Source organism: Chlorocebus sabaeus, chromosome X, assembly GCF_047675955.1.
Source record: "Chlorocebus sabaeus isolate Y175 chromosome X, mChlSab1.0.hap1, whole genome shotgun sequence".
NCBI classification, from domain to species: domain Eukaryota; kingdom Metazoa; phylum Chordata; class Mammalia; order Primates; family Cercopithecidae; genus Chlorocebus; species Chlorocebus sabaeus.
The window spans coordinates 390,830-397,086 of NC_132933.1; positions in this window are offsets into that span (position 1 = coordinate 390,830).

Below are 6,257 nucleotides of genomic sequence, written 5' to 3' on the forward strand. Positions count from 1 at the left end.
CATGCACAGTGCCCTCCTTACCCTTGGGAACTGAGCACTTGCTGTCTGTTTAGAAAGCTATACACATACCCATCTGAGGCTTTCCTCTCTTTTCTGGTGGAGTGTCCCCAGAGGGTCATACTTTGCCATTTTGTCTCTTAAGCACATGCCCCGGAAGTTTCTTCTCCCTGTCATCTGCATTCAATTAACACTTCAATGTTAACAGCTGTGGATCATCAGGAAATTGTCTCTCCCTGGTGCCCTGGTGCCAACTGCCAAATTAAAAGACCTGCTTGTAACAGAAGTTGAATGGAGCTCACATCTACAGATATTTAGGTCTGAGTCTTCTGGGCAGTTGTCCTCATCTTGGTTCAAGTAAACTATAATTCTATTTTGTGCCTCAGCTTCTTCCTTTAGGTCAACAATATGAACATACTTTAACATGGTACATTTGTTCCTGATGAGCCACTTCTTTTGTACAATCAAATGTAAGGAAGTGTCAATGAAAAGAATCAAACTCGATAAAATATTTGAAGAGATTTATTCTGAGCCAAATATGAGTGACTATGGTTAGGACACAGCCCTTAGGAGGTCCTGAGAACATGTACCAAGGTGGTCAGGGTGCAGCTTGGTATTATACATTTTAGGGAGACATGATGCTTCAATCACAAACATTTAAGAAATACATTGGTTTGATCTAGAAAGGTGGGACAACTCGAAATGGGAGGCCTCCAGCTTACAGGTAGATTTAAAATTTTTCTGGTTGACCATTGGTTGAGTTTATCTAGAGAACTGGGATCAATAGAAAGGAATGTCTGGGTTAAGATAAAGGATTGTGGAGACCCAAGTTCTTATTTACAGAGGAAGTCTTCAGGCAATAGGCTTCAAAGAGAATAGGTTTTAAAATGTTTCTTATCAGACTTCAAGTCTGTGTTGATGTTAATGTGGAAGAGGTATAAGGAGCCATGTCCGACCCTCACTTCCCGTCTTGGCCTGAAACAGTCTCTCAGATTAAACTTTAAAGAGCCTTGGCTGAGGAGGAAGTCCCTTTAGAAGGTTGGGGAGGGAGCCTTAGAATTTTATTTTTGGTTTACAGAAGTGTGTTTTGCTTTTGATATTATTAACTGTATTTCAAGTCTAACATGTTTTCCTAGGAGCATTAAATACTATTTTTGGATTTTATTACACAAATAAGGCACAGATCCCATTTTATCATTACCTTCATTACTACCTATATTGACATAAGTTCAACTGAATTTGGAAACATTCCAGAGTTTGGGCTTCCAATAATCCTTTGTCATCCCCTAAAAAGTAAATTACATTTATCCTCAAGACATAGCAATATCTAAAATTACTCATAGAATGTCTGCAACTTTTGTTTATCTAGTTTCATCAATTTCTCTAAAATTGACTTTGAATATCCCTTTAAACTCTTCTGTTTTAGAAAGCATCACAAGGCAACATTGAATGATTGTGGTCACAAAATCTGTTCATATTCTTCCTTTCTCTGAATATTTTTTGCAGTGACAAATATTTGTTTCTGTTGTATTACTGTTAAAAGGAATGCTTGGAAACAAAATAAAGACAAAGATTCATTACAATAAGTGATCCAGTCACAATAAATCAATTTTCATTTGGACCTTTTTTTTTTTTCTGAGATGGAGTCTTGCTCTGTCACCCAGTCTCGAGTGCAGTGGCATGATCCCGGCTGACTGCAACCTCCACCTCTGGGGTTCAAGCAATTCTCCTGCCTCAGCCTCCTGAGTAGCTGGGATTACAGGCGCCTGCCACCACACCCAGCTAATTTTTGTATTTTTAGTAGAGACTGGGTTTCACCATGTTGGCCAGACTGGTCTTGAACTCCTGACCTCGTGATCTGCCTGCCTTGTCCTCCCAAAGTGCTGGGATTACAGGTGTGAGCCACTGTGCCTGGCCCTTTTTTATTTTTTAAAGTTATACTTTCAAAAATGTTCAGCCGTGAATTGAAATAGTCTCTAAAATGTGATTTTTTGCCCTGGTCTAAGGTGACCAGATTTCTAGAGAGTGAACCCAGGACAGAACCACACCACAAGAAAAAAATATGATTAATAAGTTTACACGAATGTGTTATTTTAACATAAAACTACAAAAGAAGTATTAATTTGGAATTATTTAGTAGTCTGCATTATATACTTCACAGCCACATGAATGTTCTTATTTTTTAAATGTAGGACTAGTTAGTGTCAATTACTACTAAATATTAGTACAAATAATTAACAAAGTATAGAAATGATCCCTGAAAGTATAGTCTTAATTATTAGTACAAATAAATAAGCAGATGTTTGAAAAAATATTACAATGTTTTGAATAGAGTTATTATTTTAAATTAGTTTTAGATTCACACAGAAATTAGAAAGAAAAATGCAGATTTCCCCTGTAGCTGCAACCTAGTTTTCCTTCTTATTAACATATTAGTATGTATCAGATATCTTCTTAACATCTTACACCATTTGTTACAATTAATGACCAGATATTAGTATGTTATTATTAGATAAGCCCACATTTTATTTGGTTTCCCTCAGTTCTATCTTTTTCTATTCTGGGATCCCATCTCAGATCCTACAGGACACTTAGTTGTCATGTCAGGCTCTTCTTGCCTGTGATAGTTTCTCAGACTTTCCTTCTGATAGCTTTGACAATGTAAGAAAGACTGGTCAGGTATTGTGTAGAATCTCTCTCATTGTGGTTTACTTGATATTTTTCTCATAATTAGACTATGGTTATGGGTTTGGGGAAAACAGATCAGATGCGTAGTGCTATTCTAGTCTCTTCATGCTCTCAAGCTGCATTATCACTATTAATATTAATTTTGATCACCTGGCTGAGGTAGTGTTTTCAGGTTTCTCAGTGTGAAGTTACTTTTTGCCCATGTCCATACTGTATATATTCTTTTGGAGGAAATAAGCATGCAAAGCCCACACTTAAGGAGTGGGGAGTTAGCTCTACCTCCTTGATGGCTGAGTGTCTACATCAGGTATTTTGAATTCTTCTGTATATTTCTATTCGGCCCATTTGTGTATTTTTTAAATCATTTATTTATACCAGTATGGACAACCAGATGGTTACTTCAATCTTTTGGTTATTATCCAGTTGTACAGTATTTTGTTGCTTTGATTTCCTATCTGTGGCCATTGGGAGCCTTTCCATTGGCTCCTGTTTTCCTTTGACATAATGGCATCTTTTGTTTTGTTTTGTTTTAACAATTTCTTTCTGATACTTCAAGAGTATCCTGGCTCATACATTTACTGTCTCGGCCCTAGTTTAGCTATTTCTTCCAAGAGCACTGATTTCCTTTATTAGAGCATGGTTTTAAAAACTTGTATCTGGCAGCTAAATATGCTCCTTGCTTCTTGCTCCTCACAGCTGACAATGCAAGGAAATATATACGTGTGTGTTCTAACCTACATACACATGCCTAATTATAAAGATTTCTATGTGGATCCATCTGTGCATATATTAAGCTACATGTGAGTTTATACTGATATCTCCAATCAATGGATTCTGATCCGTTATCACAAGAATTATTCTAGCCTCCCCTACCTTTCTTGTCTGTAAATTCTCACTCCAACGGCAAGGAATTAGCTTCCACCATCTGCCGTTTATTTAATCCCTTGTTCCAGTATAAACATTGAATTTATTGTTGTTGATTCAAATTATGAGTTGTGATTTAATAATAAATATATGTTTGGTCTCTGTCTCTATTTCCTGGTACAGAGCTCCCAAAACCCTTACAATTTCTTGAGTGATAGGGGTGCTAGGAGCATTTTTTGTTCTCGTATTTGGTCTTTGACCCTGGGTTCTGACACAGAGTTCCTAAATGCCTTAAAAATCTCTCAGGTAATAGGAATGTCTTTTGTTCTGCTAAGGACTCTTGGTGGGGTCCTGGATGACTTCAGGATGGGGCATGGTCACCAGAAACACCAAGCCATGATTAGAAGCTTGTAACTGTATGCTTCATATCCTATCCTCTGAGGGGAAAGGAGGCTGGAGATGGAGTTAATAATCAATCATGCCTATGTGATAAAGCCTCCATAAAAATCCCTGAAAGAGGTGGAGGATCACTTGAGGCCAGGAATTTGAGGCCTGCCTAGGCAACACAGTGAGACTCCATCTCTACAGAAAATAAGACAGTTGGGTGTAGTAGTGTCCACATGTAGTCCCAGCTACTCAGGAAACTAAGGCAGAAGGATTGCTTGAGGGCAGGAGTTGAAGGCTGCAGTAAGCTATCATTGTACCCCTGCACTCCAGGCTTGGGATAGAGCAAGACTTTGTCTCTTAAAAAATCCTAAAAGATGGGGTTTAAAGAGATTCTAAATTGTTAAATACATCCAAGTGCAGGGAGCATGGCAAACCCCAACTCCATGAGGAAAGAGCTTCCACACGTGAGACCCTTCCAAATCTTGCTTTGTGTGCCCCCTTATCTGGCTCTTCATGTGTTTTCTTTACCATGTCCTTTATAATAAACTGGGGTCTTAGTCCTTTCAGGTTGCTGTAACAAAATACCATAGACTGGGTAACTTTTAAACAACATAAATTTGTTGCATATAATTCTGAAGCCTGGAAAGTCTAAGATCAAGGCACTGGAAGATTCCATGTCTGGTGAGGGCTCATCTCTCAGAGATAGTACCTTCACATGGCAGAATGGATAAACAGGCTACCTACAGACTCTTTTGTAAGGGCACTTGTGCCATTCATGAGGGCAGAGCCTTGACTATTGGGGGAACCCACCCCCAATATTTCTACATAGGTTGTTTCTATTTTCCATAAGTGTCAGCCAGCTGATAAATAAAGAGAAAGAGTACAAAGAGAGGAATTTTATAGCTGGGCCGCTGGGGGTGACATCACATATTGATTAATATTGCCCACCTAAGTCTCTGACCAGCAAGTTTTTATTAAGGGTTTCAAAAGGGGAGGGGATGTAAGAACAGGGAGTAGGTACAAAGATCACATGCTTCAAAAGACAAAAAGCAGAACTCTGTGATCTTTGTTAGACCCTTGCTTCTGAGGCAACAGGACAAAGGGCAAAAGCAGAACTACTGATAAGGGTCTATGTTCAACGGTGCACATATTGTCTTAATAAACATCTTAAATAACAGAAAACAGAGTTTGAGAGCAGAGAACTGGTCTGACCACAAATTTACCAAGGCAGAGTTAGTTTTTCCCCACCCTAGTAAGTCTGAGGGTACTGCAGGAGACCAGGGCATATCTCAGTCCTTATCTCAACCGCATAAGACAGACATTCCTGAAGTGGCTGTTTATAGACATTCCCCAGGAATGCATTCCTTTCCCAGGGTATTAATATTAATATTCCTTCCTAGGAAAAGAATTTAGTGATATCTATCCTATTTGCACATCCATTTATAGGCTCTCTGCAAGAATTAAAATATGGCTCTTTTTGCCTGAGCCCACAGGCAGTCAGACCTTATGGTTGTCTTCCCTTGGTCCCTAAAAATCACTGTTATTCTGTTCTTTTTCAAGGTGCACTGATTTCATATTGTTCAAACACATATGTTTTACAATCAATTTGTACACTTAACACAATTATCACAGTGGTCCTGAGGTGATGTACATCCTCAGCTTATGAAGATAACAAGATTAAAGTAAAGACAGGTATAAGAAATTATAAAAGTATTATTTGGGAACTGATAAATGTCCACAAAATCTTCACAATTTATGTTCCTCTGCCACAGCTCCAGCCAGTCCCTGTGTTCGGGGTCCCTGACTGCCCTCAACACTTGATGATGAATTACCTGTTAAAACCATACTCTTGGAGGTTAGGTTTCAACATATGAATTTTGGGGGGACACCAACATTGAGATCATATTAACCAGTAAACATAAGTAAATGTTTCTCTGAGTTCTATGAGCCATCATAGCAAATTATCAATCCTGAGGAGGAAGTGTGGAACTGTTCAATTTGCAGCCAAGTCATAAGAAGTGTGAGTAAACTGGGGATTTACTAGTTGTGATTGGCATCTGAAGTGGGGGGCAGTTTGGTGTTATTGAGCCCTTAAACTATTAGGTATGTAATAACTCCAGTTAATTCATGTCATAAATTGAATTATATGGCACCCAGCTGGTGTCCAGAAAGTCAGAGAATTGGTTGATATGGGAAAACCCCTCATATATTTGTTGTCAGAAGTGAAGTATTAAGAGTATAGATGAAAAACAGATTTTTTTTCTTTTTACAGATGTAATAGTTTTAAACTAACTATTACACCTGAGGGAGAGAACTTTATA